This window comes from Lichenostomus cassidix, chromosome Z (genome assembly GCF_008360975.1).
Source record: "Lichenostomus cassidix isolate B80296 chromosome Z, HeHo_3.0, whole genome shotgun sequence".
NCBI classification, from domain to species: domain Eukaryota; kingdom Metazoa; phylum Chordata; class Aves; order Passeriformes; family Meliphagidae; genus Lichenostomus; species Lichenostomus cassidix.
This window is the reverse complement of record NC_139511.1, coordinates 12,426,716-12,438,128: the sequence shown is the minus strand read 5'-3', so window position 1 is coordinate 12,438,128 and position 11,413 is coordinate 12,426,716. Positions and strand designations below refer to the sequence as shown.

The following is an 11,413-nucleotide window of genomic DNA, read 5'->3' as shown; positions in this document are numbered from 1 at the left end:
GCCAGACACTTGTGAGCCCGCATCACACAGCCTACAGGTCAACATCCAAAGTAGAAAAAGCCCGGGTCTGCACAGAAGAGGGTGAGTGAGGCAAACACAACCCAAACTGGGGGGCTTCTCTTCAAAGCCAGCTGGTCTGGCTTTATTCTACAGGAATTTTTTAACCTGCCAGTTTTACCACCTAAGCCCTCAGCAGGTGCTGACGGGTAGAACTTCCTGGAGAAGCAGAAGAAGGGCACTGGTGAGTTTTAATAGAAAAAATTATTTTACAATTATTCTTATGTCTTTGGAGTTCTGCTTGCCACAGCACTGGGTGATTCAGCTCTGGGCTCACGGTTACTCTCACAAAGCTTTCTTCAAGAGAAAGCACATAAGCTTTGTAGCATGCTTTGCATTTTGCTTGATACAGCGCTTGATTTAACTTCTGTTGCCAAGAAAAGTTTTTTTAAACTGACTGGATAGTTACAGTCTGTTTCTTTCAAACTGTTTCTATGATTCTGAATAGAGTGAACATAGAGGATTACATGCAGGAAGAGCAGAAACCAGAGAGTGCTGGCTGTGGGCATGCTCTGGGCTCCCCATATGCCTCCTTTAAAATAAATGAATACTGGTAATTTCCAAATAAATAAAAAAGATTTGCTGTTTGTAGACTGGTCACAGTGTTTGGAACTTCTGAAGTAATTCTGAGCCTTAGAAATTCCTTCTGAACATCAACTAAGTTTCCTTTGTAATAAATAAGGGAGGTAAATTAACCCTGTTTGGAGCACTTAACAAGACAATCAAAGGGCTATTACACAAAATTGCTGCCTTATATTAAAGTGAAAATGTAATTTGTAAACTTGAGGCTACATGAGAGCACGGCTTGACATGACACTTTTTATAGATATCATGAATTTACACATTTCCTTTTTTTAAAACCATAAATTATGCCTGTGTGTGTATCCTTTAATTCGCATAAGAACTGGGAAACTAGACGATGGGGAACAAAAAGACTTTTTTTTTCTAGAACAATTAGATTAATATGAAAATGCAGCAAAATGTGACCACAAGTTAAAATAATATTCTGGATGGGAGAAAAGCATTTTTATTATTATTTCTATTTCAAGAACTCATTCTTTTAACTGTGTTTCACAGTATTCATTACTAATTGTTGTGTTAAATTGAAAACATTTATTTAAGTGAGTAAACAGACAGAAAACTTAACTATATGAATCTTTTTCAGTAAACAGATTCCATACTCACAAGTCACTGCTCTCCATAGAAGACACTAATGGGGGAGAAAAACGAATCATACATCAGTATACTGTTAGCTTATTTCTGTACTAGGTCTTCCCCATATATCAAAATAAATGATATATCAACAATGGACAGTCTAAGGTTAGGCTGAGTAATAATACCTTACTAATAATGCCCTTTTAAATGTCCCTGATCTTTGATTTTGTTTCTGCTAGGCTGCTTGATGTGGAACTCATACAGTTGACAGGGAAGTCCTACCTCAGCAGAGGTAGATCAGTCATAACTGTCATGTTTTTTCATCATTTTTGGAAACAGGAAAGTGCAGAAGTAACTAATTTTATTTCTGGAATGTGCTATATGGAAATAATCATAGGTGGTTTTTTGCTGCAAAGATATCCTACTGTATGTGAGAATAAAAGGCCAACAGGATAAAACATTACTAGACAAAGCATAAAGCAAATTTCTAAATATGAAAGATACTTTCTCAGATCAAGTCTGAAATGTAGAACAAAACAAAACCGCTTTAAACTGAGCAATGCCTGTAAAACTCTGCTGTTTCACAGATAACTTTTGTAATGTGTGGAAACCAAATCCCCTAACAGTCATTAAAACCAAGCACTGTTAAATCCAAAGTCACTAAATAGTAATGGCCATTCCTAGAGCTAAATAGACATTGTATGTGCCACACAAAACAAGAAAATATACTGTCTGTGGTTTAGAGCCTTTAGTTTTGTACACTGTAAGTTCATCAATACTGTAATACAGTATTTTACTGTATTGATTTTAAAGGCTCAACAACAATAATTGATGTGACAAACTCCTCGGTAATTACATGTAATTCCAGTTGTTAGTCTGTATTTCACTCCACTGAGGGACAAGAGCATTCTGTGAAATGAAAATTTATTATGTTTTACTTTTCTACAAAAAGATCGTTTAATGTTTCAAAATGAGGAGATTACTCACTAGATAATTTAGACTATTAAATTTAAATGAGTGCCCTTTATTGGTCTTTCTTGTTTTTTATTTTTGTCGTCAACAGATTTCAATGCATTAAGAGAAATTCAAAAATATTTCTTTTATTAATGAAATGCTGACAGATTAAGAAATAGGAAAACCTTATTTAATGCATTGAAATTTTGTAACTATTTCAGTTAGAAGCAGAATCAGCCCTAAAATGCCTTGTACAGTCCTTTATTTTTGTATCAACAAGTCCCCATTCGCTAAGAGTTCTGCTGTCTGTTTCATACACTATGGCAATTTATTCTTCAACTATATTTTTTATATTTTTTATTTTGAAAAGCTGCAGTGTAGCTCAGCTTTCAACCACATGTTTGTCTTTTCCAATAAATCCAAGCTTCAGTGACAGGAAGACATCTATATTAGTTTTTCCATATATTAGTTTTTCCATAGTGCATGTAAATAAAAAATGGGATTTAACCACAAAGCTTTGGCAAAAATCTCAATTTAGGAGATCCATAATCTGGATTGTGTTCTTCAAAAGTTAATTCAAAGTTTTTCCTACACTGTTACGTGGTATTTTCAAAGGATCTCATGCCTTTCTACTTACACTGGTGAAAACTGGACACTTTCCACTGAAGCCAAGGAAGTTGACTATAAAAGCTAGATAAGAAAATCAGATTTATGATAAAAAATAAAGGGGGGAAGTAGAATGAATTGACTTAATTACTGCTTCTCACAAGATTATTTTAAACATGAAGATTTTCCACTTTATGTTTCTATTATAAAGTGTATGTGCATATATATATATGTGTGTTTGTGTTTATATACACATGTGCATATAAAGTGTGTGTATGTACATATATGAATGTATATACACACTTTAAATTTATAATTATTTTTCCCTTGGTACAGTACGCAAAATCTTATTCTAAAAAATACATATAACTTTCTTTATGGACTTTCATCAATTAACATTTTTGTTCAGAAATTAATTGGTTATTGGTCTGAGACAGTCAGCATGGAAATTAAATTATCAGACCACCATTAGGAGCAGTGCAGCACTCTCCTATTTGCCAGTCTGCTGGCAATGTAGGCGGCCAATTCCTTGCCAGAGAGCTCCAGTGCCCCTAAGCTGTCATGCAAATGGATGGCTTTGCAGCTGTTCCCAACTCCTGCACCCCACTGTGGCTCATTCCCAGGTGAAGACACCCCAAGCATTGACACATCACTCTCAAAAAAGCTGCTGCACTGTATATTCACCATAAACTAGGTAACTGGGACATGTCTCAAAGTATATCCCCTGTCACAGTGTACAGGTACACAAACTGTTAATGGAGTTGACTTCTCCAATTAAAGTACTAACAGTATATTGCATAGTCAGATATGGAGTTTGTTCCTTTGGAAGCAACTAAGCATTAGGAGGCAAGCTCTGAAAGCACCACTTAAGAAATCTTCAATAAAGGCAAAAGCACAGTGCTTTCTATGCATAACTCTAAAGGCACTGGATTATAAATAAAGTTCAATAAATACAGCTTACAAAGAATAAACATCTAGATTTAAGCTAATGTACTGGAAGCATGTAAAATAACTGCACAGGAAATACTAATAAAAGTAAATGAATAAACTAATACACAGAATGAACGAAACCACATTACAGCTTTTTTCATAAATATATCTATATAGCATTATTAGTTCTACATACATACTGAAAAGTTGTGCTTATAGCATATGAAGTTCAATCTAATGTTAATGTAGCTGATGCACTGTATTCTGAACCATATAATCATCTGTCAGGGAAAAAGGATTAAAAGCTGAATAGTATGATACCCAGCTGCTAAGGATTAATCCTATAAAACAAACCTTTCTGTTTAGGGGTCACTGCATTTTATCTTCCATTTTGGCTCTTTGTTTAACAAAAAAGCCCTCCCCCAATAATTTTCATTTCTCTCCACTTTCTTTTATTGCTATAAAACTAACAATACACAAGTATATAAAATGGATGCTTTCTATAGTTTTTGCTATAGATACCTGCAGCATTCATTCTTTACTTTTCAAAGTCCTATATAACTAACTGTATGCAAATATCCCTTTCCCTTGTATCAATCTATGAATTTAATATTATTGTAGAAAGAATGCTTGATCATAACAAATTATTATTGTGTGCAATAATTATAAAATAAGAGTACATTAACATTGAGGAAAAATCAAACAGACTGTGAAACAGTCTACTTGTCTATCAGGAGATTGTTCCAACCCTTGGAAAAATAGATCTACTTTTACTTATGCCCATATACTTATGTGTCTTTGCACTAAATCAATTGATTAACCATTTAACACTCTACCTCAGTTTCACTGAAATGAGATTTTGGGTTGTATTCTTCCACAGAAATACAAGGGAACTGGCTCCCACTTAGGGCAAAGAAGCACTGGATTCCTTTGATCCTGGGAGAAACCACTCTTTAAATAGCTTCCAAACTGCTAGGTTTAATTTGCAAAAAGGATGTGGGAAATCCTCATTGAATCTCAGCTTAATCCAAAAATTCTTAACCTGTCTATCCCCACTAGCAACAGTCCTCTGGAGTTATTTCTTCCCATATTCCTTTTGTCTCATCTTCCCCTACATGAAATGTAGCTTACAAAAAGAGCCTTCCATTTCACTTAGGAGTTAGAAAATTTTCTAACCCCCTTCTAAATATGTACCTATTCCCCATCTCTTGCCCCTTTAGCTGAGATACAGCAAAGAAAACAATTCAGTCATGTCCAGAGATAAAGACGCTTTACAGCACAGACCTTCCAACTGTAGCAGATTTAAAGAGTAAAGACAAATACTAGTGCCACCATATTTATTTGTTACTGGGAGTTTAAAACTAAAAATGCTAACAATATATTAGGTCAGTTCAAGAAGTTTCAATACATATTTGAATTGAAGTTACTTGAAACCAGAAAAAAAACCCTGAAGTTGCCTTTGTATCGTTTTTGTTGCCTGAAAAAAGTAATAATTTCCAATTGAAGGAAGTTCTTCTATTTAGTAATCAGGTTTCTTCTCTAGCCATGTTAGGGTAGCTATCTGTAACATCATTGCTGAAATCAGATCTTGCTGGTCTGATTGGTGCAGGCTCGCAAGAACATAACAGACCAGAAATGGGAACTTAAATCTGTCTGCATCATACAGGAGTTGTACAAAGATGCTCAAACTAGATCATATGACAGTAACAGCAACTTCAGATGAAATACAAACCAAAGTACATACCCAAAGGTGACCTGGGGCTTAGTTTCCTTTTAACCTCAGTAATATCAACTTTTTTAAATGCTTCCATGGGAAGAATTACAACCAATGACATCACAGCAGGAGGCTCATGGAAGTTTTAAGTAGATGAACATAAGTGGCACAATCACATCTAAAAGCTGATCCAACTATTGTGCAATTATATTTTATGGTCAAAGAAGTTACTAGTTATTTTTCACTTATCAAGAAGAGCTGTTGACCTCTCTAAATCATCTAATAAAAGGCCTCTCTAAATCATCTAATAAAATTTTACATTTATTATTGGTTCTACAACAGAGATATTAGTATTACAGCAGCACTTAGAAGACACATTTATAGATCAACACTTGTCTTTGGAGCTGTTCAAATGCAAAACAAAAACATGAATTTAGTACTGAAGAATTTGAAAACACCTAAAACCAGTGCATTTCGTCAAAATGTCCACATAATAACCTATTAGTTCTTGATATCTGCATGCAAGCATATCTGTATAAAAATGTTTTAGAGTAATATCTCTGTCCCCTCATTCCATGCACTAATCCATTGCTATTGTATTTTATATTCAATTTATGCTGAAAATATCTAGTTAGATATTTTCAGCATAGAACAGGTCAGATCATTGACCATTTAAATTTGTGCATATTTACTCCAGCTTTTGTTCCAGAAAGTGGTATGAAATCTGAAATAGAGGCAAATTGTCAAAGAAACAGCAAAAAGCTAGTTGCTTATCTAAAGCACAGTTCAAAGTCTAAACTGGAAAATTCCAGAGAATTATTTTTAGGGAAAACACCCAAAAATTTGGAATATTGTAAGGGCTGCCCTTCATGTGCAACATTGGAATATGCCTCTAAAGCCAGAATGGGAAACTATAGTGGCTTTCAGCAATAGGAGATGAAGTTGTCCAACCTTTTTTTCCCCTTATAACGTTTGATTTTGAATTTTGTTTGAATTGTGGCAAGGGGTCCATCCAAAACAAGTCTCTACTTTGCTTGGCCCTTAAAATTACCATGAATTTCATTGTCTACACAGATGCAGATGCTGATCTAATTTGTAGCAGCTGCAGAACACTTAATTAAGCCTTTTCTGGCCATCTCTGGCTGTCTGCTTCTGTATTGCATCATCACTCAGTGCAAGATAGAAAAAAAGCTTGAGAGACACACAGTTAGCAAGGGGGTACAATCATATTTTTTTGTTTCAGATTGTGCCTTTTTTTGTCAAAATACCTGAAAAGATCACAATACCTTAGTCAGGCGATTCCATTTCTAGAAAAGAGAAGGAATGTACAGCCTAAAAAAATCCTACCCCTGTTCCTCCCCAGCTTTTACCAAAATGAAAGTGAATCACAGAGATATTCTCCTTATTCAAGGGTGGGCAATCACATGGACAAATAAATGTGTTAGCATGAATAGAAAGGGCTGTCCTTACTTAAATGTTAATTCAAAAACAGTTTCTGGGAGCCTTTCCTTAAGTAGGAGGAACTGCCCTAGCAGGAACTTTAGAAATACCCAGGTAATCATGCAGAGGTTTACCACTTCTAAAGTTGCATAAATTAACAATGAAATACAAAGTTATCTTCTTCTGCATCACTTCTAGACGCTGTGAGAGATAGCTCTTCTGTATTAACAACTGGGTTGAATAGTAAAGACACTGCATTTCTTGGATGAAGGCTGTTTAAGAATCTAGATAGACTTTAATCACAGATGCATTAAAACAAGCAATAAATTACCCTTCCAACAAATGCCTTGCTTTTGCAAAACATTCTGATGCTTCCGCATAGGAAGATGCAGAATTATCAGACTGATGAACAGCAGTTCATGAAAATGACAACATTTCCAAAATTATTCTTCAAATACATTCCTGTACTTAGCCCTATTAAGATGGGAAATGGATTCCCAAATTCCACTCTAAGCTCATATTTGATCTATTTTTGTATTTTTGCATAGGCAAAAAAAAAAAAAAAAGCTCATTTAGCTTGAAATTTTACTTAATTTATGTCAGAAGAGATTGAGGAAAGGGTGTAGAATTGAAACTAGTTACTGAGCTTTTGAGTTTCTCTAAGACTAAACTTTTGTTTGCCAGTTTCTGACTAGCACTGAAAAACTTCAAAACCCTTAATGCATTTCTTTCAGGCAAGCCTAGACTCACATTTTTAGAGACCCTCAATCTCAACAGAGGAGTAGTAAATTCTTTTAGTTACACTTAAAATCATGGGCCACAAGAGTTATACCCCTAAAATACATATGTGTATATATAAACACTACACATTTGGTGGAGTATTGTTTTACCATGATAAGTACATTTGAATGACTTACAGAGAGACAGTGGCTGGCACAGGAACTGGAGTTAGAGCATACCCAAAGATTAATTCTGAGGCAGAAATAGGATCTTGGTGGACAGCAACACAGGGCTGAGGTTCCATTTTAGTATCTCATCTCAGCCTGTCAGAGTACGCTGGATTTCAACAGACTTCAGAGGACTTTGGACACACCACATATTCTCCACAGCATCCATGTTCCACACCAAGCATGAAATTCAGGATTTCTATAGCTGTTAACTTCCTTCAGATGCAATTACAGTCTCATTTTGAAGAAAAAAAAAATACCTTAAGTATTTATTGTTTCTAAAATGCATACACAGCAAAAAACAGAGTGGTTATATCACTAGACACAGATTTCATTCTAATATTAGTCTTTGTTGTCATACTTTTATACTCTTTAGGATAATTTTAATGTCTAAACCTTGAAAGAAAATGTATTTTTCTATGAAGACATTACCTCCTATCTGTAGTTTGAAAACAGTTTAAAAGGGAATTACAATTTAAAAAAGGTCTTAGATAAAAATAATCTTTGGGCAGCTGTTTATGAGATATTTAAAGGACAATATCAACTTGCAAATTACAGTTTCAGAAACTGCCTTTGGTAACAATGAAGCACTTCAGATTACTAGAACATATTTAATTTAACAAAATGAAGAAACCCCCTTTTCATTTGGCAGCCTTTTCCCCTCTAAAATCAATCTCCTCCCTGCAAATGCTCTTGAAACAATAAGAAAGGGATCATAAAAGATCTCTTTACTAAAAAAAAAAAAAAAAAAAAGAAAGTGGGGGCTGGGGAGAGAGGGGAAGTGGGGAATTGAAAAAACTTTCCCAAAGGCTGGAAATTAACAGTATTAGTCGACCTCCAAGACCTCCATCCAACCTCACTCCACGGCTGCAACGCCTGCCTGCTGGACACCAATCTGTCCCCATCCCAGGACTTCCATGTGCTGCTGGAGCTTCCCCAGCCTGGCTCTACTGCCTTCTCTGAAGCCCCAGGACCGTGGCTCCGACCTCCCACCACCAACCTTCCACCATCCCGCGTCTTGTGGGCAGCAGCCAGCTCCAGCCTGGCCTTGAGCTGGCAGGATTGGCAACCTGGGTCCCGCTGGCTCTAAAGAGCTGCGCTTCGGCCTCCCACAGTGGAGACACCCCCTTGTTCCAGAGGTCGGAGCCGTGGGCAAAGGCTCTGAACATGCTCTGGAGAGGCCCGACGGGGCAGTTCTGCGGGGGGACGCGGGGAAGAGCTCTGCGTCTAGCCTTCCCCAGAGCCAGCCTTAAGTAAGGACTTCACAACCTTTTGCTATTGCCGGCCGGTCCCAAACTGCCATAGCTGCAGCACAAAGGCCACCGCTCCCACTGCCCTCCCTCGCCGGGACCACCCGCCCTAGCGTCAGCCGGCGCCCGGCCTGCCTCACACCACCCCCGTAGCGCCCCGGCGCCTTTCCGGGGACGGGGACAAGGACAGGGCGGCGGCCGCGGCACAGGCACCCCCGGCGCCACCCGGCCCCCCCTGGCACTCGCTGCCCGCCCGGGGCCGCCAGACCCGCGGTGCCGCACGAGAGGGAGCCGGGGACCGGTGTCCTACCTGCTCCTGCCCTGAGTCTCGACCACCGCACCCGGGGACGAACAGCCCAGCCCCTAGAAATAATGAATCAATAAATAAATGATGAGAGGCCCGGGGCAGTGGAGTGTGCAGTTGCGAGGGGCTGGGGCAGAGGCCAGAAAGGTCGCCCCTCAAGACCATGTCGTTCCAGTGGAGACCCCCTCTCCAGAGCAACAGGTGGAGAGAAAAACGAGCATTTGGGGTAAAAAAAGTTCTGCTGGTGCTACCCGGTGTTGCCTTCCTCGAAGCAGACCTGAGGAGATGCATGCCTGCTGTTGGCACCACACATACCTGCTCTTCACGGTAGAAATTAATAAGCCGAGCTTTAACACTTTATAATTCACCCTGGCCTTTTAAACAAGCATTTATTAAACAACGAGATGTCTATCTGTTTCCAAAATGCATGTCAAAGCATAAATACTGACTGGAGGATTAGTACAGCCTGTGATCAATAGTTTTGTAATTTTATTGATAGTATAAGCATCCCTAAGGTAGGATTTAGATGGACTTTATAACAGCTTCTGAAAACGTCAAGCTACTTACAAGTAAGATATGCCTAAGTGCACATTAGTAAGGATTCATATTCTTTTTATAGAAATTGTTTCATTAATCTCCTTAAATATATTGCTGTACTATAGGTTTGCATTTTAATAATATGCTACTTTCATGCTTTTAAACATCCAAGGTGCCGAACAAGAATTGTAAACTGTGAAGCAACTACAATGGGAAAGATTAAGTAAAGCTTTGGAGGCAGATGATTTTGACAATAAAGAGGGTCTATGTGGTAAGTATTTAATATTTGTTATATTTAATATTACCAAGTACTATTCATTATTTTTAGATTTATGTTCAAATCTAGAGAGCAAAACTCTACTATGTTATGTATTTACAGGTACAGTTGTGACAAAAGCTTTCTGTAATCCTTGCTTGATGTGTATTACACTATTTTAGTAATAGCATGCCATTTTATTTAAAGTTAATATGTCAGCTGTGCCTACCTTGCAGATATATTTTTTGCAATTAAATGATTTTGCAAAGAATCATGTACATGTCATATCATTGCAGTGGTTTACAAAGTAATTAAATTGTGCTCCTGGAATATATATCCTATTATCTTTGAATTTATCTGAGTTTATATATTTTCGTTCATTAAAAAAGCATATGGACTGGGCGAATATTCTGAATGAATGAAGAACAAATACAGTACTGTTGAATAATCTTGTGGGGTAGATTAATCTATAGCCTCGATTTCTCTCAGGGTGGGTTGCTGTGGCAACCACCCCAGCTCACTTTAAAATAATTTTGTAAAGCTCACTTCAAGAGCTGCCCCCAGCGTGGGCCAAGTTTAAAAGCAGCCAGACATGGGAAGAAGAGTTATACTGTGTTGCTCGTACAAATAGGGAGGTGGTGGAAGAGAGCAAGGTGTGGAGCAGAATGGGGTTGAGCAGAACTTTAAACAGAAAATAGGGTTAAGATGCAAAGGAGGTGGATCATTTCATAGTAACCTCACTGCTTTTCAGTTTAAACACCACTAAAGGATGTAAGCCAGCAATCTGCATTCTCCTAAGGGAAAAATATGTTCTGTATCCACAAAAGAACAAAAACGGACTTTGATAATCATCTTCAAAGGAAAAGTTACCTTGAGGTAATCATACTTGTAATGGAGAGAGATGTTTGGATACACTCTTTAATAAACCTTTGGAGATCTGTTTTTAAAATTATTATATTTTGACTGATGTGTCAGTTTAAAACTCTGCATGCTTCAGGTGGTAAATTGGGGAAAAAAAAATTTTGTCAGCAGATCCACACATGGACTGCAGAACTACACTGTGGACAGCAGAAAAGCATAGATTTGAGTCTTGTGCCAGAAATTTGAAAACGGTGCAGTTGTGGAGAATCTACAAGTAGAGAAACCAGAACAAAGGATTTTACTGATTGAAATTATTCCAGATTTTTAAATGAAATGCAAACAGAGGAAAGAAAAATCCTAAGCACTTCAAATGATAACTGCATAAATTCATGCCTTATCTAA

The 11,413-nt window shown here is 37.4% G+C and overlaps 1 protein-coding gene across 8 annotated transcripts in view; it reads left to right on the top strand.

Moving 5' to 3' along the window:
* The first annotated feature begins 38 nt into the window (after positions 1 to 38).
* MEF2C (myocyte enhancer factor 2C) overlaps positions 39 to 11,413 on the top strand; it is a 134,664-nt gene continuing 123,289 nt past the window's right edge. For 4 of the 8 annotated variants that reach the window (XM_085042500.1, XM_085042498.1, XM_085042502.1 and 1 more), the window contains exons 1-2: positions 41 to 241; positions 10,067 to 10,165. The gene's annotated coding sequence lies outside the window, so the exon portion shown is untranslated. Of the gene's footprint in view, positions 242 to 10,066; positions 10,166 to 11,413 lie in introns of all 8 variants that reach the window. The other 4 variants (XM_085042501.1, XM_085042497.1, XM_085042503.1 and 1 more) reach the window with 2 other exon arrangements.